At 37.6% G+C, this 26337-nt stretch overlaps 1 protein-coding gene and 1 long non-coding RNA gene across 7 annotated transcripts in view; one reads left to right on the top strand and one right to left on the bottom strand.

The window, feature by feature from the left end:
• IMMP2L (inner mitochondrial membrane peptidase subunit 2) overlaps positions 1–26337 on the top strand; it is an 865268-nt gene that overhangs the window by 149487 nt on the left and 689444 nt on the right. The gene's annotated exons all lie outside the window — the stretch shown is intronic.
• LOC116549971 lies at positions 16662–24395 on the bottom strand. The gene is made up of 3 exons (XR_004268180.1): positions 24378–24395; positions 22137–22140; positions 16662–16759 (listed from the first exon to the last, which is right to left on the bottom strand). It is a non-coding gene; the product is annotated as an uncharacterized LOC116549971 (long non-coding RNA).

Below are 26337 nucleotides of genomic sequence, written 5' to 3' on the forward strand. Positions count from 1 at the left end.
ATGAGGCCTTATTTGGCTATCTTACTCAAAACTGTCCCCTTACCCCCCACCCCCACCTTGCCTTATCTTCCCAGTAATACCATTTGACATATATATTTTATTTATTACATGTCTTCCCTATAAGAAAGAGCTCCATGAGGGCAAGGCTGCTGTAATCCCAGTGCATTGCAAAAAGTAGGCATTTGTTCATTATTGGTTGATGAATAAGGCCTTACAGAACCTACCTAATTTTTCTGAAACTTCATTTCCTCAAGGATAAAATGGAAATGTTTGGAAATACTTTTTGTACTGTAATATACTTTGTAAAGTGTTTTGTTATTATTAAGTTAGAAATTCTAAATTTAGTACAGTTTATGTATTTACTAACTTTATCCAGTTAAAAAAATACGTGTGTAAAATGCGGTTTTTGAAATGATTGGGGAGAACTCCAGAGCTGCCTTTTTGGCCCCAGTTCTGTTTACTCCTACATGACTCATTTTCACTTATTTGTGAATCATATATTTTGCTTGCCGCTTGAGAGATTCCTTAGCTAGAGGCCAAATGGAGCAGTGATTGGCTGAAGAGCCAGAACATTGTTTACCTATGATACAAAGGCCTTCAGGATCTCCTTCTTTTGTCTTCTTTCAAAAATAGAGGGGCAGTGCTGATAGAGTGCAGCAAGGCCCAGTTTCTGCCCTATAAAGTGCTTTAGGAGTTTGAGAGAAATAGAAATAAATTGTGATTTGGAGCGGGGACCAACCTTGGCAATGGGCTCAAGGCCAGAGATACAAAGCTGAATTCAGCAATCTCTACCTGATTTCCTAGTAGAGATACAATTACTACTTCTGCTACTATTTCATCACTGTTGTTGTTGTCTTCTTTTTCTTCTTCTTGTTACTATTATTTAGAGATGGGGACTCTCACTTTGCCCCCAAGGCTGGAGTGCAGTGGTGCAGTTATAGCTCACTACACCTTCAAACTTTTGATCTCAAGTGTTTCCTCCACCTGTGTTCTGTGTAGCTGGGACTGAAGGTGTGAGCCACCTCACCTGGCTGGGAGATACAATTAAATAACTAATTATAAGCAAGTGCTTAATTGAGATATAAATAAGGCACAAGAGCATAGACGAGACAGTGATATTGAAATGTAACTGGACAGGTCAGAGAAAACATTCTTGACGAAGTGACATATAAAATGAATATTCATGGGCTTGAACATATAAAAGTAGAAGGAGGGGAATTTCAGGAGGGGCAGAGTGAGAAAATGAAAAATGAAAAACAGAGAGGCAAAAAAACTTAGGATGTATTTAAGTTTGTCACTAGGATTTTTGGTTTCAAGGTGATGTTTTTATTATTGAATCTTCCACCTACCCCTCCTGCCCTCTAGGATCCTGGACTGAAGCATTGTTTATAAAAAGGTGTAGAAGCCAACAGGGAAATAAAGTGCTCTTTAAAAGGTGGACAAATGCTGGATAGCCCTCAATGTCTGGCTTTTTCAGTGAGGAGTGTTGAACCATGAGGCTTAGTTTTGTAGGCTTAGCTGGGTTTTCTGGTCCAATGAGGTCCAATACCCTTTACTCATTCAGTTGTAGGTGGAGATACTGGTGCAGAGTAGAGATGAGGATGGGCAGGCCAACAGATTCTTTTTAATCACGCAAGATAATTATGACCACTCTGCCTGGAGGACCAGGTCCTGTCTAGGCATGCCTACCACTCCCAGAAACAGGCAGAGTAGGGATCCAGGGAATCTAGGTTCCTTTCTTTAAAGCACAATGACTCCACCCAAAACATTTGAACTGTGACAAAGTATGATAGCTATGAATCTTGCCTTGGATTATACAGACAGGAGGGAAACTCTTTATTCTCTTCAGTCTCTCTACTGCACACCTGCATAGATAGAAACCCTGGAGGGATATGTGGGTTCCTGTCCCCACATAATTTTCTTCCCTCATTCTTCTTTATGACTAATGGCAATCATTTCTCACAGGTTTTTTGTTTGTTTGTTTTTTGTTTTGTGTGTGTGTGTGTGTGTGTGTGTTTGTGTGTGTGTGTGTGCGTGTCTGTGTGTGTGTGTCTGTTAGAGTATAATCAGTCACTGGCTCCAGAGTAGACTGAAGATGACTCTCCCCTATGTGGACAAATATATACGTCCTTGGCTTTAAAATGTTTGCTAGCAATATTAATCAAACCCTGGAAGTATGGAACCAGACTTTTGGCTACTGTTAGCCAAAGGTACCCAGTAATTACTGTATAACCTGAGTAATATTTTAATACAGCAACTAGAGTTCTTACCCGAGTCTGAATTTATCTTTGCCTCTTGAGCCACCTTCAAGTTCATTTCTGGAGGAAGAGATGTTCTTTCTTCTGTTCAGGGTTTCCTGTCCATCTGTGTTTAGGTCTTCTTTCCCAACTCCTTAGGCTCTTGCTCCTTTAGTTACTCCATTTCTTGCCTCTTTAACCAGCTTTTCTGTACTGACTGCTTTTCTGAACATGCTCAGATCTCTCTCATGTCCAAAATAAAAAACGACAATACCCCAAACCATCCCTTGATTCTGTGCTCACTACTTTATTCTTATTTTTTATTTATAGTTAAGATTTTAGAAACAGTTGTTTATAGTTGGTCTTTTTTGCCTCTCCTTTGCTCTTTTGCCTTCTGTAGCCTTTGACAGTCTTGCTTGTTACTGCCACTGGGATTGCCTTCATGAAGGTCATCAGTAATCTCTGACTTGCCAAATACTTTTTGAATTTTTTTGTATTTTGTATAGTTTTTACTGTTTCTCCAAAATTACATACTTTTCTTTTGTATTTGATTCTATTGAACGTCACTTCCTTAAAAGGTTCTTCTCTTTTGGTTTTTGTGATTCTATTCTTTATGAATTTTTCTTTTCATACCTGGCTATTTGTTAGTTAACTTGCTGTCTATCCTCTCTCTGTCCTTTTTGGAATTTTTCTGTCACTGTTTCTTGGACCCTTGACCTTATCGCTCAACAACCTCTCCTGGAGCAAACACTTTCATGGGTCTGCTGCTAATTCCATATTCTCTAGCTTCAACTTAGGCATTTATGTGATGCTTCAGATCATGACATCAAATTGCTTCCCAGACATTCCATTTAAATAACCTATAGTCACTTCATGCTTGATACATTTGATGATAACAAGTCTTCCTCTTTCCTCTATTTGCTGTTTCAGTGGACGATAATAGCCCTTCCTCAGTTTCTCAAACTAGAGAGTTGGTCAGCATTTGAGACTTCCATTTAGCTCAATATGGCTTAGTCAGCATGGTACCTGCATATTCTAGGCATGCAATAATGATGTGTTTGAATGAATGAATGAAGGAAGGAAGGAAGGAAGGAAGGAACAAATGACTTGTCTCTTTTTCCTTAGTCAGTCACCAGGTCCTGCATCTTCTACTTTTCTTTCTTCTCTTGAAGTTTTCTATTCTTCTTCATTCTTAATATTGTGGATGAGGCTGTCATCTCTCACCTTGTAGACTGCAATAGTGTAGCTTGTTCTTACCATTGCTAGTGTATTTTCCTCCTCACAGTTTTTCATCTCCTCAAGTGCTGTTCAATTGAAATGTATTATACAAGGCATGTTTACATAGCTTTACCTGTTCTAGTAACTGCATTTAAAAATAAAAAGAAAGAAGTGGTATCGAGTATAATAACAGATTTTATTTCATCTCATTTATCCAAAATATTCTTTCAACTTGTGGTCATGGTCACATTTCAAGTGCTCAGTAGACAATGTGGCTAGGGGATACCACATATACTGAAGCAGCTCTACACTGCTGGCAGAGTAAAAATATCATCCAGACTTTGCTTACATTGCTCCTCTGTTGTCACTTTTTCAATGACTTCCCATGTCTTACAGGTCAAAAAATCTCAACTTAATAGTATCTCCTGTAAGGTGTGACATGGTCTGGCCCTTTTCTACTTCCCTCTATGACCTTTGTACTTTGCACCCTACTAATACCAAACTAATGTAGTTCCTAGAAATACGCTGGGTTAATCAGCTACAGCAGTTGGTGCAGTGTTGTTGCCGCACTTGCGGATGGAAATGCAGGCGTCTGGGGGATAACACTGTTTTCTTTATTCACAGATCTCCCTTACCCTTTCCCTTTCTCTTTTTCCCTTTCCATTTCCTTTTTTGTTTGAGATTGAGTCTTTCTCTGTTGACCAGGCTGGAGTGCAGTGGTGAGACCTTGACTCGCTGCAACCTCTGCCTCCCGGGCTCAAGTGATTCTCCTGCCTCAGTCTCCTGAGTAGCTGGGATTACAGGTGTGTGCCACTATGCCTGGCTAATTTTTTTATTTTTAGTAAAGACGAGGTTTCACCATGTTGGTCAGGCTAGTCTCGGACTCCTGACCTCATGATCCTCCCACCTTGGCCTCCCAAAGTTCTGGGATTACAGGTGTGAGCCACTGTACCTGGCCAGATCTACTTGTTTATAAATATGATGCTCAGATTTGTTCTCTCATTCTGGAAACATGGAAAAAAGATAGTAGTGAGAATAATCTGATATTTTTCACTTAGAATCAACTTAGGTACCTTAGAGAAACGGGTTCTGTTACTTTCTGTGGAGAAAACTGAAATTAAATATGTATTCTAAGGTTAGCAGTTTATACCTGGTATTTCTTTTCACAATTTCTGATGATACAATATGATATCAGAGTATATCAGAGACAAGCCAGATGGCCAATTTTTAGACTAGTTTTAGAGTTGACTGAAGGGCTAATTTTTCTCTCTCAAACTCAAGTGTGTGAATATATTTATTGTCAAAATATTTGATAGCTGGACAAGCTAAATTGGTCCAGGAAAACCTAATTAGGTATTTTCCATCTTGCATACCTCTGCTGCTTATATTTAAGAAACTCTTGGGAATAGCTGTTAGTAAAAATATTGATTACAAGCCTGCTGCTTTTTTAATAGCTGCATATTAATTCAAGAAGTTAAATTTCAAGGGACTAAAATTTTAAAAAGAAAAATCTGAACCATGGAACTAGTCCTTTCATGTCCATTTAGTTGGATAGTTTTGCTTCTATAACATTCTGATTATTATCAGTCTGTGTCAGGAGGACCACACGATTAGCTTGCTCATATTTTGACAAAAGATCATTATCTGGCTGGAGCATGTTGTAAGAGTCAATGAATATATAATCCACTTTTTCACATTCTTTAAAGATATTAAATATCTAAATTTGAATATAGAGGGTATTTCTTAATAAATGTTTAAAAACTCTCACGGCAGGGCCTTCATATGACAACTGATAAATATACCATTGGATGGTGTTAACAAGGAACATAATACTGTGAAGTGCCTTCAAAATTTTTAGGTGCTACAATAAAGTATTATTTTTTTCCTGACAAACAAATTAGCAGTGATTGAATTATTTTATGTTAATTAATGTTGCAGAATATGCACAGAGGAGTTTTTGATGGAGCTATTTTAATGTTTTCTAGTAATTTACTTTTGAATTTTATTTAGATAATTCATAATACTAAATCAATTGTAGAGAACAGTTGCCACTTGGAATGTATACATGGATTTTATTTTTACCTATACTTATGTGGAGGTATAAAATCTGTTATTAATGTTAGAATATAAAGTTGTTCATGAATGTTATTTCATGTAAAACTTCCAGACTTGAACTGACTTGCTAGCTTTCTTACTTAGTCTTAAAATGAATTCTTGTTTTACTTGATGAGCAAGTAGCAGGCAGTTACATGTTAGACAATTTTTAATTTAGAGTTTGATAATATGTGACATTTCGATATTTCTGGAATTTTCTGATCTTGAAACAATAAGCTTTCAGATATGTATCATTATTATTAATATATTATTATTTGAGAAAATGACTGGCATTTCTATTTTACATTCACCATGGTTCCTTTCCACTATGTTCACATGATAAGGGAATTATTTTCTTGGCTCAGTGAAATATCAATAGTGCTTTTCTGAAGTGCAGCAATCTAATGTGAGATTGTTTTAAGGTGCCATGCTATGAAATTTTATTTCACCATGTAAACACCTTGGCCTAATTTGGAATTTTAAAAATGGCTTTTATTTAAATGTCTATAAAAACTATTATCCTGCATAATGCATGTATAATTTATGTACTCTCATTGGGTGTGTTTTTTGGAATATAAATTTTTATTTACATAACACTTTAAGTTTGAATTATGTTGTAGAAGTGAGGAAGTGATACTGTACATGATATTTCTTATCTTCAATTGGACTTTTTTTTAAACATAAGGTTTACTTGACGTTTTCAATGATATTTTCTTGGTAATTCTGTTCCCTCTTTTACTGTGTACAAATGTCGTATATTGTGTTCTTCAATTAATAAACAGGTTGTATTCTACTGCCAGATTAGGTTTTCAGTAAGCGTGTTTCAAAATGATCTCATTAGCCTTTTAATAAATATCATTCTAATTAAATATGCATAAATATGGGAAGGTCTACTATGTGAAAATATAGTTATGATATGTTTTAAATTATCTTGTATTCTTCGGGAATTGTATACTTGTTTCTCATGCAGAATAACTAGACTATTAAAAGAGTATACCAATATGTTTTTTTTAGACTTGCATCTTTTATTCAACATTATGGAACTAAGATTTATTCATATTGTTGCATGTAACCATAGATTACTAACTTTTACTGTAATTTTCCATTGTATAAATATGCCACAAGTTATCCCTGTCAGTGAATATTTAATCTTTCTCTGTTTTGTATTCACATGTGCTCTCATACTCATAAACAGTGCTTCTTGGAACTGACTTTTAAAAAAAATATACTTTATTGCGCAATATTCCACTGTATGGCTAGACCTCATTTTATGTGTCCAGTCATCAGTTGATAAACATTTGGATTGTTTCCACGTTTTGGCTATCATGAATAATGCTGCTATGAACATTTGTATACAAATATTTGAATACCTGTTTTCAATTTTCATGCATATATATCTAGGAGTGAAATTGCTGGATTATATGGTAAGTTCATGTTTAAGCATTTGAGAAAATACCAAACTGTTTTCTGAAGGAGCTGCTCCATTTCACATTCTTACTAGCAATGTATGGGGTTCAGCTACTCCACATCCTTGTCAACACTGTTACCTGTTTCTTTGATTATAGCCATCCTAGTAGATGTAAAGTAGTATCTTTTAGTTTTGATTTGTATTTCCCTGATAACTAATGATGTTGAACATCTTTTTATGTGTTTATTGGCCACATATACATTTTAAATTAATAAGATTATGAGGCTTTTTTACTTTTGCAATTTTTTTTTAACTAAAAACTTGTCAGATATCTTTAGATATTTGTGTCATTACTCTTCATTTTTTGTAATTTTGGGTGTGTGTTATGTAACACAGAGTTACTCCACATAGTTTCTCTGTTAGTAACTATTGTAAGAAATTGAGGCTTTGAGAAGATAAGTAGTTTGTTCAAGGTCATAGAGCTAGTAAATTTTGTAGGATTTGAATTTGGGTCACTTTAAATCCAGAGCCTGAGTTCTTTAAAAATGCTACTGTAGCAAGTCTCAAGTAATGCATGTTTTTAGGTTTCCCATATTACTATTGTTGTTGTTGTTGCCATGGTACTTCATTTTACCCAACTGCATAATCTCATAGAGACAAAGCCTCTTACATTTCACATGAATCTGACTTCAAAAATGTCACGTTTGGCCAGGCATGGTGGCTCATGCTTGTAAGCCCAGAACTTTGTGAGGCTGAGGTGGATGAATCACTTGAGGTTAAGGGTTCAAGACCAGCCTGCCAACATAGTAATACCCTATCTCTACTAAAAATACAAAAATTAGCCAGGCATGGTGTTGCACGCCTGTAATCCCAGCTATTCGAGAGGCTGAGGCAGGAGAACTGCTTGAACCCGAGAAGCAGAGGATGCAGTGAGCCAAGATGGTGCCACCACACTCCATCCTGGGTGAAAGAGCAAGACTTTGTCTCAAAAACAAACAAACAAACAAAAAGTCACTTACCAAATGCAGGAAATCCGCTCATAGTTTGCTCAGGTATGGTTGTTTAGCCAGGATTGCATGTTGTTTTTCTCCCAACATGATAACTGTGTTTGTTATGCACATTTCCAGTCTTCACTCAGAAAATATGAATGAGCAAGTTGAGTACCAGACCTGGATATTATAATTTAGGCAAGTGGATTGGATTAAAAACCACTTTTTTTGGTGGCAGATACTCTACTATCTTACAAGACTATTATTATTATTACTTCTGATAGTTTTTTGTTTGTTTCCTGGTAGTTTTGTCTTTTGATCTGCCTCTGCTCTTTGTAGCAACACTCATCAAGCGTGTTCCTTTCTATGTTTGGCAAATATGGCATCAGTGTGTGAGTACTTTTAGTCTGTAGTTTACATCCTGAGAGTTCTGCTGAGTTAATCATCAGTGAAGACTCTCTTACTGAGCACCTCCTAAATAGTGGGAGACAGCACTAATGTATAAAACCCCCGCTATGAAGGAGCTAAAACTCTGGTAAGAACTGTAAACATTTACCAAAAATATTCAGATCTTCTTGATAGATCATTATATCGTATTTGATGCTTAAATTTCACATTTTCTTGTCTCCGAAAACTAAAGTCTAAAGACTTAGTGATAACAGTTTCACCCGACGTAAGTTTTCCTCAGCAATGCGATAGCTTTAGCTAACTTAGGATATAGCATCCAGTGTCTTTGCACAGGCTTTGATAACCCAAACACTTCGTTTTCTCACTTAGGTTGCCATGCTAGCAGAGAATACTATTAAAGGGTCATATTCATGTGGTTAGACCCTATTAGCTTTTGATTTATGGCCAAAGGCGTTTTACTTACATCTTTACTTTTCTGAGTCTCAGGATCTGTCTTTTGGTTTTAACTTGATAAGAACTGTATGGCTTTTTCCCCTTTATACTGTGAAAAATGCAAGGAAACTTTTGTTAAGTTGTTCATCAGAGTGCTTCTTAGATATAAGGACTATAATAATGTGGGAGAAAGAATTGACTTTGAAAAGCTGGCTTTATAGAATTGAAGAGTCTTGTCATTTTTTTTTCATTTTTTATTTTGGAGTTTTTCCTCCTGAGAACTAGCTTCTTATCACTAAGTTCTATTAGGCTTTTCTCAGTTGTTCTTCTAGGATGCCAGTCTTTCCATTCCATTTACTTAAAGTTACCAGCCCAGCCTAGGACTTGCCAGCTACAGAGTGATTAGTACTAGGAAAGATAAAAGGCTCAGTGGTGAATTTATTACACGATTATTGACTTGATTTATGCTTATGCTTTGTCAACAGGTTACAAATTTGCATTATTCAGTATGCATTTATAGACACTTTTTTATGACAATATCAAACTTTAGCATGTGAGCAATTTTTGGAGACCTGCTTTGTGCTTGGATAGTTCAGAGCAGCTCCCATTATATAATTTGAAGTGACCATGATGAAGGCTTGGCTTTTTTCAGGAACTGAATGAGGTCTTTGTTGCAGATTAAAATGGGAAGGGTCAGAGCAAGCCTACCATCAGAAAGAGATGTTTGACATTTCTTTTTCCTCCATGATTAAAAAAGTAGGGGAAAAAAAAAACCTACTTCAACTTTGATTCAAAATAGTATTTTCTAAAACATAAGCCATTCTTAAGTATGAGTTCCTTAACTTAAAAATGTGTTCATTTAAATCCCTGGTGTATTTTCTCATGTTCTTCATTCATGCTTGGGGACAGAGTGAGCGGGATTTATGAGTTACTGTACTCAGCACAGGAGAAATTAATTTGGTATAAAATATGTAGAGTATAATCTTACTATTTTTGTATAATATTAGAATTTATCCTACTCTTACCGACCCATCCTTGAAGGCATTTTCCTTTAGTTCATAATCCTCACTAGCCAATTTTTCTCCTAGGGGAGCTTATAAGCATTCACAAAGCTTATAACTGAAGTTGTCAAGAAAACAGACAAATTGAAATCCCTGCTCCAGAGCAGCTTTAAAAGTAGCAGCTCCTGGATCATAAAAGGACCAAGAAAGAGGATCCTAACTGTGTGGACTCTTTTCCACTTCACCTTACTTAGTGGCAATGAAAAGCAAGCTTCTCTCCTTTATTCAGTGTTATTTCTCAGTTTCAGTGTATTCACTGCATGTCATTTGCTGAGTATATTTGCAAACATCTCATCCAGTTTTCAAAGCAATTCTGCCCATAATTTATTCCTCAATGCCAAACTTCTTCCAGATGCTAACTTTTTTAATCATCTCAAATTCTTTTTCTTTTTCATATATATATGTGTGTCTGTGTGTGTATATATATTATCTATATATATGTATATATATTTTATATATATATTTTTTATTGCACTTTAGGTTCTGGGGTACATGTGCAGAACATGCAGGATTGTTGCATAAGTACATACATGGCAATGTGATTTGCTGCCTCCATCGCCCCTGTCAGCTGTATCTGCCATTTTTACCCATGTTATCCCTCCCCAACTCCCTACCCGCTGCTGTCCCTCCCCTAGTCCCCCACAACAGACCCCAGTGTGTGATGCTCCCCTCCCTGTGTCCATGTGTTCTCATTGTTCAACACCCGCCTATGAGTGAGTACATGCGGTGTTTGATTTTCTGTTCTTTTGTGAGTTTGCTGAGAATGTTGTTTTCCAGATTGATCCATGTCCCTGCAAAGGACATGGACTCATCGTTTTTTATGGCTGCATAATCCATGGTGTATATGTGCCACATTTGCCTTGTTCAGTCTGTCATTGATGGGCATTTGGGTTGGTTCCAGGTCTTTGCTATTGTAAACAGTGTCACAATGAACATACGTGTGCATGTGTATAATAGAATGATTAATAATCCTTTGTATATATACCCAGTAATGAGATTGCAGGGTCAAATGGAATTTCTATTTCTAGGTTCTTGAGGAATTGCCACACTGTCTTCCACAATGGTTGAGCTAGTTGACACTCCCACCAACAATGTAAAAGTGTTCCTATTTCTCCAGATGCTCTCCAGCATCTGTTGTCTCTAGATTTTTTAATGATCGCCATTCTAACTGCTGTGAGATGGTATCTCAGTGTGGTTTTGATTTGCATTTCTCTAATGACCGGTGATGAAGAGCATTTGTTCCTACGTTTGTTGGCTGCATATGTGTCTTCTTTTGAAAAGTGTCTGTTCATGTCCTTCACCCACTTTTGAATGGGTTTGTTTTTTTCTTATAAATCTGTTTTAGTTCTTTGTAGATTCCTGATATTAGCCCTTTGTCATATGGGTAGATTGCAAAACTTTTTTCCCATTCTGTTGGTTGCAGGTTCACTCTAATGATTGTTTCTTTTGCTGTACAGAAGCTCTGGAGTTTAATTAGATTCCATTTGTCTATGTTGGCTTTTGTTCCCAATGCTTTTGGTGTTTTAGTTATGAAGTCCTTGCATATGCCTGTGTCCTGAATGGTTTTGCCTAGGTTTTCTTCCAGAGTTTTATGGTGTTAGGTGTTACGTTTAAGTCTTTAATCCATCTAGAGTTAATTTTAGTGCAAGGTGTCAGGTAGGGGTCCAGTATCTGCTTTCTGCACACGGCTAGCCAGTTTTCCCAACACCATTTATTAAACAGGGAATCCTTTCCCTGTTGCTTGTTTTTGTCAGGTTTGTCAAAGATCAGATGGTTGCAGATGTGTGGCGTTGCCTCTGAGCCCTCTGTTCTGTTCCATTGGTCTATGTCACTGTGTTGGTACCAGTACCATGCTGTTTTGATTACTGTAGCCTTGTAGTATAGTTTGAAGTCAGGTAGCATGATGCCTCCAGCTTTGTTCTTTTTGCTTAGGATTGTCTTGGCTATGTGGGCTCCCTTTTGGTTCCATATGAAGATTATGATGGTTGTTTCCAGTTCTGTGAAGAGGGTCATAGGTAGCTTGATTGAGATAGCATTAATTTATAAATTACTTTAAGCAGTATGGCCATTTTCACAATATTGATTCTGTCTAACCATGAGCATGGAATGTTTTTCCATCTGTTTCTATCTTCTCTTATTTCTTTGAGCAGTGGTTTGTAGTTCTCCTTGAAGAGGTCCTTTACATCCTTTGTTAGTGTTATTCCTAGGTTTTTTATTCTCTTTGTAGCAATTATGAATGGCAGTTCATTCTTGATTTGGCTCTCTTTAAGTCTTTTATTGGTGTGTATAGGAATGCTTGCGATTTCTTCACACTGACTTTGTATCCTGAGACTTTGCTGAAGTTGCTTATCAGTTTAAGGAGATTTTGGGCTGAGAAGATGGGGTCTTCTAAATATATTATTATGTTGTCTGCAAATAGAGACAATTTGACTTCCTCCTTTCCTAATTGAATGCCCTTTATTTCTTTTTCTTGCCTGATTGCTCTGGCTATAACTTCCAGTACTATATTGAATAGGAGTAGTGAGAGAGGGCTTCCTTTTCTACTGCCAGATTTCAAAGGGAATGCTTCCAGTTTTTGCCCATTCAGTATGATATTGGCTGTGGGGTTGTTGTAAACAGCTTTTATTATTTTGAGATACATTCTGTCAATATGTAGTTTATTGAGAGTTTTTAGCATAAAGGGCTGTTGAATTTTGTTGAAGGCCTTCTCTGCATCTATTGAGATAATCATGTGGTTTTTGTCTTTGGTTCTCTGTATGTGGTGGGTTAGATTTATAGACTTGCGTATGTTGAACCAGCCTTGCATCCTGGGATGAAGCCTACTTGATCTTGATGGATAACCTTTTTGATGTGCTGTTGCAATCAGTTTGCCAGTATTTTTTTTTTTTTTGAAGATTTTTGCATCTGTGTTCACGATGTATATTATCCTGAAGTTTTCTTTTGTTGTTGAGTCTCTGCCGAGTTTTGGTATCAGGGTGATGTTGGTCTCATAAGAAGATTTGGGAAGGACTCCCTCATTTTGGATTGTTTGGAATAGTTTCAGCAGGAGTGGTACCAGCTCCTCCTTGTATGTCTGGTAGAATTTGGCTGTGCACCCATGTGGACCTGGATTTATTTTGGTTGGTAAGGTATTAATTGCTGCCTCAATGTCTGCCCTTGTTATTGGTCTATTCAGGGTTTTGACTTCTTCCTGGTTTAGGCTTGGGAGGGTGCAAGTGTCCAGGAATTTATCCATTTTTTCCAGGTTTACTGGTTTATGTGCATAGAGTTGTTTGTAGTAATCTCTGATGGTGGTTTGTATTTCTGTGGACTCTGTGGTGATATCCCCTTTATCATTTTTTATTGTGTCTATTTTATTCTCTCTTTTCTTTTTTATTAATCAGCCTAGTGGTCTATTTTGTTGATCTTTTTAAAAAACAGCTCCTGGATTTATTGATTTTTTTTTGAAGTGTTTCTTGTGTCTCTATCTCCTTCTATCAGTTCTGCTCGGATCCTAGTTATTTCTTGTCTTCTGCTAGCTTTTGAGTTTTTTTGATCTTGCTCCTCTAGCTCTTTTAATTTTGACAATAGGTTATCAATTTTACATCTTTCCTTGCTTCTCTTGTGGGCATTTATTGCTGTAAATTTCCCTCCAGAGACTGCTTTAAATGTGTCCCAGAGATGCTGGTACGTTGTGTCTTCGTTCTCATTGGTTTTGAAGAACATCTTTATTTCTGCTTTCATTTCATTGTTTATCCAGTCGACATTCAGGAGCCAGTTGTTCAGTTTCCACGATGTGTGGTTCTGAGTGAGTTTCTTAATCCTGAGTTCTAATTTGAATACACTCTGGTCTGAGAGACGGTTATGAATTCTGTTCTCTTGCATTTACTGAGGAGTGATTTACTTCCAATTATGTGTTCAATTTTAGAGTAGGTGTGATATGGTGTTGAGAACAATATATATTGTGTGGATTTGTGGTGGAGAGTTTTGTAAATGTCTATTATGTTTGCTTGGTCCAGATCTTAGTTTAAATCCTGGATATCCTTGTTAATTTTCTGTCTCATTGATCTGTCTAATATTGGCAGTAGAGTGTTAAAGTCTCCCACTATTATTGTGTGGAAGTCTAAGTCTCTTTGTAGGTCATTAAGAACTTGCTTTATGTATTTGGGTGCTCCTGTATTGGGTACGTATATATTTAGGATCCGTAGCCTTTCTTGTTGCATTGATCCTTTTACCATTATGTAGTGCCCTTCTTTGTCTCTCTTGATCTTTGTTGCTTTAATTTCTACTTTATCAGAGACTAGGATTGCAACTCCTACTTTTTTATGTTCTCCATTTGCTTGGTAAATCTTCCTCCACCCCTTTATTTTGAGCCTATGTGTGTCCTTGCACATGAGATGGGTTTCCTGGATATGGCACACTGATGGGCTTTGTCTTTTTATCCAATTTGCCGGTCTGTGTCTTTTGATTGGGGCATTTAGCTCATTTACATTTAAAGTTAATATTGTTATGTGTGAATTTGATCCTGCTGTTTTGATGCTTGCTTGTTGTTTTGCCCATTAGTTGATAACAGTGTCTTCATTGTATCAATGCTCTTTACCATTTGGTACGTTTTTGGAGTGGCTGGTACTGGTTGTTCTTTCTATGTTTAGAGCATCTTGTAGGAGCTCTTGTAAGGCAGGTCTGGTGGTGATGAAATCTCTCAGCAATTGCTTGTTCATAAAAGATTTTATTTCCCCTTCGTTTATGAAGCTTAGTTTGGCTGGATATGAAATTCTAGTGTGAATGTCCTTTTCTTTAAGGATGTTGCATAGTGGCCCCCACTGTCTTCTGGCTTGTTGGTTTTCTGCTGAGAGGTCCGCTATGAGTCTAATGGGCTTCCCTTTGTGGATAAACTCGACCTTTCTCTCTGGCTGCCATTAGGACTTTTTCCTCCATTTCAACCCTGGTGAATTTGATAATTATGTGCTTTTGGTTGCTCTTCTTGAGGAATATCTTTGTGGTGGTCTCTGTGTTTCCTGGACTTGAATAGTAGCCTGAGTTCCTAGGTTGAAGAAGTTATCCTGGATAATATCCTGAAGAGTGTTTTCCAGCTTAGATTCATTCTCTCCATCACACTCAGGTACATCTATCAAATGTAGATTAGGTCTTCTCACGTAATCCCATGTTTCTTGGAGGCTTTGTGAATTTCTTTTCGCTCTCTTTTCTTGAATCTTGCCTTCTTGTTTTATTTCATTGAGATGATTCAAGTTCTGATATCCTTTGTTCTGCTTGGTCGATTTGGCTATTGAAACTTGTGTATGCTTTGTGAAGTTCTCGTGTTGTGTTTTTCAGCTCCATCAATTCATTTATATTCTTCTTTAAGCTGTTTTTTCTGGTTACTGTTTCATCAAACCTTTTTTCAAGGTTCTTAGTTCCTTTGCATTGAATTGTAACATGCTCTTTTAGCTCATAGAAGTTTATTATTACCCACTTTCTAAAGCCTGTTTCTGCCAATTCATCAGACTCATTCTCCATCCAGCTTTGTTCCCTTGCTGGTGAGGAGTTGTGATCCCTTGGAGGAGGAGAGGCATTCTGGTTTTGTGTTTTTAATCCTTTTTGCCCTGGTTTCTTCCCATCTTTGTGGATTGATCTACCTGTGGTCTTTGTAGTTTGTGACTTTCGGATGGGGTCTCTGAGTTGATGTGTTTTCTCTTGATGATAAAATTATTTCTTTATGTTTTTTAGTTTTCCTTCTAAAAGGCCCCGCTGCTGGAAGTCCACTCCAGACCCTTCTTGTATGGGGATCACCTGTGATGGCTGCAGAACAGTAAATGTTGCTGCCAGTTTCTTCTTCTGTTATCTTCATCCCAGAAGGATACCTGCCAGATGTCAGCCTGAGCTCTCCTTTATAAGGTGATTCTTTGGATACACGGGGGTCATGGAGCTGCTTGAGGAGACAGTCTATCCCTTATAGGAGCTCAGTTGCTGAGCTGTGAGCTCCATTGTTCTGTTCAGAGTTGCTGGGCAGGTACGTTTAAGTCTTTTGCAGTGGAACTCATAACCGCCTTTTTTTTCCTGGATGCTCTGCCCTGGGAAGGTGGGGCTTTATGTATAACTTCCTGACATGCCGCTGCCTTTTTTCAGAGATGCCCTGCCCAGTGAGAAGGTAGCCTCGTCACAGTGTGCCAGCAGAGGGGTTGCTTAGCTCCCGTGGGATCTGCCCAACTGCTGTGTGAACTTTCTTGTCGTTTTGTTTATAGAGGTATACAGCTAGTGCTCGACTTATGACCACGGTCGGGACCGCGGACCGGTAACACTGTTTGGTCGTAAGTTGAGTAGGCTATATGTATGGTTCACGCGGAGATGGTAGTGCTGCTGGAAGCTGGTCTGCACTTTCGTATGCCCAGCTGGGCAACGTTTGCACTGCCAGATGCGGAGCAGTCGTGGCTCGCGATTGTGGTCGTAAAGTCGAATGGTCGTAAGTTGCATAGGTCGTAAGTTGATCAATACCTGTAGTTAGAACTGCCTTGGTAATGGTGGACTGCCTCGGTAATGGTGGAGTGGCTTGGTAATGGCAGAGTGCCTCGGTAATGGCGGAGTGCTTTGGTAATGGCAGATTGCCTCGATAATGGTAGACTGCCTCAGTAATGACAGACTGCTTCCCTAGTGGTGGGATGCCTTGGTAATGGTGGACGCCCTACCCCCCACAGAGCTGGATCATCTTGGGTCTATCTTTGCTTGCTGTGAAACTCTCAGTCCATAGCGTTTCAGATAGATTGTCTTTGTGAGGGTGGGACCTGCCAAGCCAGATCACCTGGCTCCCTGTTTCAGCCCTTTTTTTTTCAGTTGAATGGGTGACTCTGTCTCCCAGGTGTTCCAGGTGCCAGTTGAAACTGCCGCCCAGATTTGTTTGAGTTTTTGTGTGGAGATCTCCTGTGCCGGCTGAAACAACTGTGCAGGAAACATGTGGCCCTTTTCAGCCCGGAAATCTCCTGGTCTGTGGGCAGTAAAAATTCATTTGGAAATACAGTGATCACTCACATTCTGCGTTCTCTCTCATAACTGCACTCCAGAGCTGTTCCTATTCAGCCGTCTTGGATACTCCCCCTTCTTTTTCATATATTTCCTGTTAAATTTAAGAAATACTCATTTAACAACCACTCTGTGGGAGGTGTGTGATCCCTTTCTCTTCTACAATTATTTTTTTCATCACTTACACACTTTAAAGTGTTCGGGGGAAGTTTTTTAATCCTCTATAATGAAAACATTGGATAATTTTGTAGGGGCACATCTCTTAATCCTCCATAATTAAAACATTGCACAATTTTATTGGTTCCTTTCTTTAATAGGTAACAAAACAGATTAAATCAATGTTTTAGTTTTACTTTTACCCTGCTTGTTCACCTTGAATGTGTAGGCTTTATGGGTGTTTGCAGGAATATGATCCATGATTTATGACACTTGAAATAGAAAAATGAAAGTGATGAGGAATTATGTCTGCTCATATTATTCTGTCCCTGTTTTGTTTTGCTAGTGCAAAACTAGTGTTTGTTATCATCCTTGCTCATACATTATGTTCATGGCCTTTCGCGTAGACCAGGAGGGAAAGAGATCGTTTATATCCCCTTTTCTATCTTGCAACCCTATACCACTCTCATCATTTCTTTTGTTTATGAAACAGAATTTGCTTATGTTAAAAAAAAGAAAAACAGAACTCATCAGAAGATGTGACAAAGTCAGTAATCATTTGAAGGCTTATAGACATTCAGCTCTATCTCTCTTCTCTCCCTTTCTTGGTATCTGCTTCCTTGTAGGGTGGCTCATTTTATGGTTATGTGATAGCAGCCGATGGCATCTGGCAGGTGGCAGGTGGAGGGTGAGGGAATATTTATCTCGTGCCCACTGACTGAAGGGTAGAGAAAAGAGATAAGTATCCTTTTCTTTCATGTGGCTCCAGTATTTTATAGAAATATTCAACATTTCGGACGTATTATTCCAAAGTTTTTTTTGTTATGTTTTGTATTTTTAAAAATTTTTTATTTTAATTTTTGTGGTTACATAGCAAGTGTATATATTTATGGGATACATGAGATATTTTGATACGGGTATGCAGTACATAATAATCACATCATATAAAATGGGGTATCCATTTCCTCAAGCATTTATCCTTTGCATATTATATTTTGCTTCGTCATTTTTTTCAATTTTTATGCATGATGCACACAACCTAAGACTAGCAATTGTGTAATGCTGGCTGTTTCTCCTTGATAAAATTGGAATACTGAAACTTTGGAAAATGTTTGTCAAGATGATTGTTCTCTTACCCAAAATTGTCATCATTTGTCACTATATTCTGACTTTTATAGCTTGAAGAATACCAGTTGTGAAACTTAAGACATGCTACTTTGAAGTACATGTTTGATGCTGACCAACTCTGCTTTAAAAACAGTGTTTTCACAATATTTTATTTGTATGTTTGTTTTGTTTTGCTTTAAAGAATAGTTTCCTAAGCTGAGCATATTTAATTTACATAAACATATGATTACACCCACCTCTTCACACCTTTTAGAATTTTAAATTTTTAGTATATGCCACATATATTTGTCAGTGTTTACTTCACTTCTGTGCCTTTAAAGAAATGCTGTAATTTTGTGGGAGTGAGTTTTAAGTTCAGTCTCTGTACATACGGTCTTTCTGGTGTTACTGTATCACTATATACTGAACATTACACAGAAAATGACTGCCAGTCAAAGAAATGGACTTTGTGGGAGTAACTTTTAAGTTCAGTCTTTCTACATATAGTCTCTATGGTGATAATGTATCATTACATACTGAACAGTCCACAGAAAGTATGTGCCTCTCTTTGTTAGAAAGTTCATGGTACCTACTATGCCATAGTCCTCTTTTGATGGGTGCCTTAGGCATATGCTACCAAGATTTTGTTTTTTGAAAATCCTGTGATCCCATTATCCAAAGGCAGTCGAAGGCACACAGCCATTAAGGAGGCTGAACATGAGAACTTTATACTCTATCCTGGAAAGTCACCACAACCCCAGTAAGATCTTTTCTAGAAAGGGATGCAATTAATAGAAAGATGCAAAAGTATGCAGACATTTTGAGAGAGGGCAGGCTGTAGAATCTAGGATGTTATAGTAGCTATGAAGAAGACATTACCATGAGTGAATGAGAAAAGTCATGCAGAAAAATTAGTGGATTAGTAAAGAAGAATCTAAGCATGAAGACTGTAAGATTTGCCTTGACTCTCCTCAAGTTGCTGTGTATTTTGAGGGCGACTCTATTCTATTCTGCCTTACCTCATCATGGATCCTTTCTGTAGCCCCTGCATCACCTGGCAGAGTCTGGCTTTGTTTCTGTTTTGGAGATGCCTGAGAATGGATGTCTTACAACTGCCTGTTGAATAACAAATCAGTTTTCAAACAGTGATAATATATAACTCAAACAAATAAACAAAAAACAACCCCAAAACCTTGTATAATGAAATAGCCTACAATGAGGCTGAAAAACACCAGGTATGGAGTAGAATGTCTGAAAAAGAGGTGAGATTATAAATTTTTGTGTTAATATTTTCTCACCATGTACAGATTTTATCTTTTAATAAAACTTACCTATTTGTATCATAGTTCTTTAAAAAAACTACAGAATAATTTAAATGAGGAAAAAATATGGCTCTATACTAAATTAGTTTAGGGGACTCTCATTAACATGCTGCCTTTTTGTCAAACTGCTAAGGCTCACTGACTCAGTGTGAATTTAGAAAAACATGATTTTGATAGTAGTGCTGCTAAATATACTTCATCACTATCTAGATTTCTTTCTCTGTGTTAATATTTATGGTTATTTGGAAATTTTCCAGTGTCTACTTTTTTTTATTGTACTTTAGGCTCTGGAGTACATGTGCAGATCATACAGGGTTGTCGCGTAGGTGCATACATAACCAAGTGGTTTGCTGCCTCCATTCTCCCTTCATCTATATCCAGCATTTCTCCCCAAGTTATCCCTCCCCAGCTATTTTTAATATATATGTAAACTGCACAGGGAAATTATGTTTGTACAAGGATGCAATAAAGTATTTTAAGAGTTTTTCCATAAATGCTTTCTGTGTAATCTCCCTGAGAAGAGAGATTTTTCCTTATTTTGCTCAATGATATATTCCACTTGCTTAGCTCAGTAGTACATAATTGGGTGTTCTAGAGGTATTTGCTAAATGAAGACATTCAATGTCAATAAGAATTTCTCTAATTTACTATAAAGTATGGACTCATGTTATTACTGGAGGGGAAATTAAGGATCATAGAAAATGACTCACTGACTCTCTTAATTGATTAGGAAATTGAAGCTGAGAGATATTAAATGTTGCCTAAGGGCATGGCTCATGTGCCTCAGAACTAGGGCTAGATTCTAGGTTTCTAAACAACTTGCTCAGCTTCACATTACCAACAAGGGATATGAGTTGGGATTTAAACTCAGATCTGACCAATGATGAAGTCCTTTGTCTAGATAAGAGTTTTTGCTACTTTTATAAAAGTTTAATATGTCACCTTTTCTTTATAGCTTTATCTTTGCTCCTAAACAGAATTAATTGCTTCCTTAACAGATTATACTAGATACCATTGTTTTCTATCATGTATCACATTATATTGAGTTGATTCTATGGCTGTCAGTGCTTAAGACCAAGGACGAATTCATCTTCCTCTTTACCATCCAGAATTTAGCATGGTAACTTCCATGATAGGTGAAGTTCCCTGTGTTTTGACTTGTTTTGGGAGGTGATAACAAATAGTATATCTAAGCCTAGGTTAGGAAGATAAAACTTTCATGAGAAGAACAAAATCTCATTGCCTTTCAAATATAGATAATGCTTCATAACTGTTAAAATTAAATAATTATTATTCTTGGAGATGTGATTTAATGATTGTTAATCTTGCTTTGATAGGCTTTTGAAAATGACTTAATTTTTGAAGAATTGATAGCAATATTTTTCTATAGATGTATTGGTTTCAACATTAAAACTCCTTCTGATCTTATTCTATGATTTCCTACTGGCTTTTTAGACTCACCAATCCATGGTTAATGCCAGTTTGCAAAATTTTGCTTGACTTCGACACTAGTAATTTATTTTAGCCTTTTAGGAAAATTGAAATCGTAATACTATTATGAATATATTCCTTAGTAATTATGCCAATGAATTAAAATATATATATATATATTATTGCATTTTGGGTTCTGAGGTACATGTAAAGGACATGCAGGAGTGTTGCACAGGTACATACATGGCAATGTGGTTTGCTGCCTCCATCCCCATCACCTATATCTGGCATTTCTCCCCATGTTATCCCTTCCCAACTCCCTACCCACTGTTGGCCCTCTGCTTGTCCCCCCTGACAGACCCCAGTGTGTGATGCTCCCTCCCTGTGTCCATGTGTTCTTATTGTTCAACACCCACCTATGAGTGAGAACATGGGGTGCTTGATTCTCTGTTCCTGTGTCAGTTTGCTGAGAATGATGGCTTCCAGTTTCATCCCCACAAACTCATCATTTCCTATGGCTGCATAGAAATGTAGATACATAGATCAGTTTAAGGAGATATTGGGCTGAGACAATGGGGTCTTCTAATATAATATCATGTCATCTGCAAATAGAGACAATTTGACTTCTTCCTTTCCTAATTGAATGCCCTTTATTTCTTTTTCTTGCCTGATTGCTCTGGCTAGAACTTCCAATACTGTATTGAATAAGGGTGGCAAGGGAGGGCATCCTTATCTAGTGCCAGATTTCAAAGGGAATCCTTCCAGTTTTTACCCATTCAGTATGATATTGGCTGTGGGGTTGTTGTAAATAGCTTTTATTATTTTGAGTTACGTTCCATCAACATGTAGTTTATGGAGAATTTTTAGCATAAAATGCTGTTGAATTTTGTTGAAGGCCTTCTCTGTATCAATTGAGATAATCATGTGTTTTTGTCTTTGGTTCTGTTTATGTGGTGAATTACATTTATAGACTTGTGTATGTTCAACCAGCTCTGCATCCCCAGGATGAAGCCTACTTGATCTCGATGGATAAGCTTTTTGATGTGCTGTTGCAATCAGTTTGCCAGTATTTTATTGAAGATTTTTGCATCTATGTTCGTCATGGATATTAGCCTGAAGTTTTCTTTAGTTGTTAAGTCTCTGCCGGGTTTTGGTATCAGGTGATGTTGGTCTCATAAAAAAATTTGGGGAAGATTCCCTCTTTTTGTATTGTTTGTAATAGTTTCAGAATGAGTGGTACAAGCTCCTCTTTGTATGTCTGGTAGAATTCGGCTGTGAACCCATCTGGACCTGGATTTTTTTTGGTTGGTAAGCTATTAATTGCTGCCTCAACTTTAGCCTTTGTTATTGGTTTATTCAGGGTTTCAACTTCCCTCCTGGTTTAGGCTTTGGAGGGTGCAAGTGTCCAAGAATTTATCCATTTCTTCCAGGTTTACTGGTTTATTTGCATAGAGTTGTTTGTAGTAATCTCTGATGGTGGTTTGTATTTCTGTGGACTCTGTGGTGATATCCCCTTTATCATATTTATTTCCTCTATTTGATTCTTCTCTCTTTTCTTTTTTTATTAATCAACCTAGTGGTCTATTTTGTTGATCTTTTCAAAAAATCAGCTCTCTGGCTGCCCTTAGCATTTTTTCCTTCATTTCAACCCTGGTGAATCTGACGATTATGTGCCTTGGGGTTGCTCTTCTTGAGGAATATCTTTGTAGTGTTCTCTGAATTTCTTGGAGTACTTGAATATTGGCCTGCCTTGCTAGGTTAGGGAAGTTCTCCTGGATAATATCCTGGAGGAGTGTTTTCCAGCTTGGATTCATTCTCTCCGTCATATTCAGGTACACCTATAAAAGGTAGATTAGGTCTTTTCACATAATGGCATATTTTGTGGAGACTTTGTTCATTCCTTTTTACCCCCCCCTTTTTTTTTTTCTAATCTTGCCTTCTCATTTTATTTCGTTGAGTTGATCTTCAATCTCTGATACCCTTTCTTCTGCTTGGTCAATTCGGCTATTGAAACTTGTGTATGCTTCACGAAGTTCTCGTGTTGTGTTTTTCAGCTCCATCAATTCATTTATATTCCTTTCTAAGCTGTTTATTCTCATTAGCATTTCGTGAAGCCCTTTTTCAAGGTTCTTAATTTCTTTGCATTGGGTTAGAACATGATCTTTAGCTCAGAGAATTTTGTTATTACCCACCTTCTGAAGCCCGTTTCTATCAATTCATCAGACTCATTCTCCATCCAGCCTTGTTCCTTGCTGGTAAGGAGTGTGATCCCTTAGAGGAGGAGAGGCGTTCTGGTTTTGACTATTTTCATCCTTTTTGTGCTGGTTTCTTCCCATCTTTGTGGATTTATCTACCTGTGGTCTTTGTGGCTGGTGACTTTCTGATGGGTTCTCCGAGTGGACATCCTTTTTGTTGCTGATGAAGTTATTTCTTTCTGTTTCTTAGTTTTCCTTCTAACATTCAGGCCCCCCTGCTGTAGGACTGTTGGAGGTCCACTCCAGACTCTGCTTGCTTGGGTCTCAGCTGCGGTGGCTGCAGTAAGGGTTGCTGCCACTTTCTTCTTCTGTTATCTTTGTCCCAGAAGGATACCTGCCAGATGTCAGCCTGAGCTCTCCTTTATGAGGTGTCTCTTTGGTTATACGGGGGTTGGAAAACTGCTTGATGAGACAATTTGTCCCTTATAGGAGCTCAAGTGCTGAGCTGTGAACTCCGTTGTTCTGTTCAGAGCTACTGGTCAGGTACGTTTAAGTCTGCTGCAGCGGAATTCATAACTGCCTTTTTTCCCCAGACGCTCTATCTTGGGAAGGTGGGATTTTATTTATAAGTTCCTGTCATTCTGCTGTTTTTTTTTTTTTTTTTTTCCAAATATACCCTGGCCAGCGAGGAGGTAGCCTAGTCACAGTCTGCCAGCAGAGGCGTTGCTGAGCTGCCGTGGTCTCTGCCTAGCTGCTGTGTGAACTTCCTTGTAGTTTTGTTTATAGGGTTGTAGTTTGAACTGCCTTGGTAATGGCGGTCTTCCTCAGTAATGGTGGACTGTGTCTGTAATGGCAGACTGCTTTGGGAATGGCAGATTGCCTCATTAATGGTGGAATGCCTTGGTAATGGCACACTGCTGTGGTAATGGTGGACTGCCTTAGTAATGGTGGCCTGCCTCAGTAATGGCGAACTGCCTTAGTAATGGTGGACTGCCTCAGTAATGGCGGACTGCCTTAGTAATAGTGGGTTGCCACAGTAATGGCAGACTGCCTCAGTAGTGGTGGGCACCCTTTCCCCCACAGAGCTGGACCATCTTGGGTCCAGCTGTGTTTGCTGTGAAACTCTCAATCCAGAGCGTTTCAGTTTGCTGGTCTTTGTGGGGGTGGGACCAGCTAAGCCAGATCATCTGACCCCCTGTTTCAGCCCACTTTTTTCAGTTGAACAGGCAATTCTGTCTCTCAGGTGTTCCAGTTGCCAGTTGAATCGGCATCCAGATTTGTGTGAGTTTTTGTGTGGAGACCCGCTGCGCTGACTTTAACATCCACGCTGGAGACTCGTGGTGCTTTTCCATCCAGGAATCTCCTGGTCTGTGGGCAGTAAAAATTTGTTTGGAAATGTGGTGATCATTCCCTCTCTGCGTTTTCACTGGGAACTTCAATCCAGAGCTGTTCCTATTCAGCCATCTTGGATCCTCCCTATATGAATGAATTTTATACAAATGTAGCAAAACATGTCTAACAAATCATTGGTTTTAAAGAAATTTTTAAAGAAATTTTTAATTCTTTTGAACTTGACACTTTTATATAAGGCTGATATTTATACAACATTGAAAACAGGGAGGGAATTACATTTCAGGAGAATGTTGTGGTATTATAAAATGTAAAAACTTATAGAAGATGCATTGTTTTGTGTGTGGATCTTACAAGTGAAATGCTATTTGCTGGTAGTAGTATTTCACTCCAACTTTTTTTCTTACTGCTAAACCTTCTAACACATGTAATTCCATCCCTTTAGGGAAATGGTCTGAAAGTATTTGATTCTTATTTGTCTTGTGAAAAACTAGTGTAACATTTCATTTCTATGAAATCAATATTATTTAAAAAGAATAAGAAATAGTATAACAGTCATCTACATGCTACTTTCTTAAAAGAAGATCTGTAGTATTGGGATTGTCATTAAAATCTTTGGCCTTTTCTATAAAACATATTTTATGAATATAACAAAACTTGCAGTCCAAACCATTTTCCTATACACATAAAAAAAAATAAGGACCAGAATGAATTCACACTTCAGATGTTGAAGCCAGCTGATGGAAGGCCTGGACAAGATTTTAGCTCTTTAAATACTTTGGCTAGTACTTTCTGCAGTATCCTAAACCAAATGGAAAAGAGTAAAAGTCACCCAAAGAATTGCCAAATAAGGTTATTTAATTTTATCCCCTTATGCTTTTATATTTTATTTTACAGATTTGTCATTGTTGTTACTGTTGTTACTAGTAAAGGAAACAGATTGACTTAAAAGAAAAAAGGAGTTTGTTAGACATATCTAGTAGCTGGGATGGGAAGAGCTCACAGGATTGAGGGGAGACTAAAGAGTTGTGCTTAAAATAGGTAAGAATTAGGCAGATCTGGGAGGTCTGGGTAGCAAGAACTTTCAGGAACAACAACAACAACAACAACAAAAGGTTAGGCTGTGTTGCTGGCATAAATAAACACTAAATATGTCTTTGGTATGTGCATTGATTCTGCTTAATACACTAAGTCTCGAGGGAATGTGTCTGATTGACTGAACTTGGGTTATATGTTTACTTCCCTATACCGTTGGAGTGAGCAGAGAGTTTTCCAGAAGCAGCCTTTGAAAGATGTCTTTGGTTTCCATAATGGAGAACATGTATTTGGATTTATGCTTCCACTAGGACTACATAGAAGAGAAAATTTCCCCAAAAGAAGTAGGGGTGCTGTCAGGAAAAGGGCTGGATGCTGGGTTGCCATAAAATGACATATCCTTGTAATACGTCAGAGAGCTACATTATGCTAGAAAACTCTTTTTTCCTGTATCCAGTATAACCAGCCTTTTCCACATAGCATATTCAGCATTTTAAAAATGTGGATTATCTAGTGTATATATATTGAGAATATTTTAAAAGTTTTTCTATCCTTTTTTCTCTGATAGCATCTTAATTACTTAATGATACCTATTCTTTTTTTTTTTTTTTCCCATGAGTGGTCAGAAGGAAAAACGAAGAGGGGAATTCAAATCTAAGATAAACTTTTATTTATGTTATATACAGCATTTGTTGCTCATAGTGAATGGAAATAATAGCTATAATTTATTGCTTATCCACTGGTTTTAAACTACTATGTGTGCATTTTACCTATGTTTCCAATGTAAGAACTATTTGAGATTAGAATCTCAGGTGCAGGTGCAGTGGAGTCTGCTGCTTACAAGTATGAGGTCTAGAATGAGATTCCCTGGGTTCAAATATGGACTCATACTAGCCGTGTG

The sequence above is a fragment of the Sapajus apella genome, unplaced genomic scaffold (genome assembly GCF_009761245.1).
Source record: "Sapajus apella isolate SASKATOON/1434 unplaced genomic scaffold, GSC_monkey_1.0 scaffold7, whole genome shotgun sequence".
Lineage (NCBI taxonomy): Eukaryota > Metazoa > Chordata > Mammalia > Primates > Cebidae > Sapajus > Sapajus apella.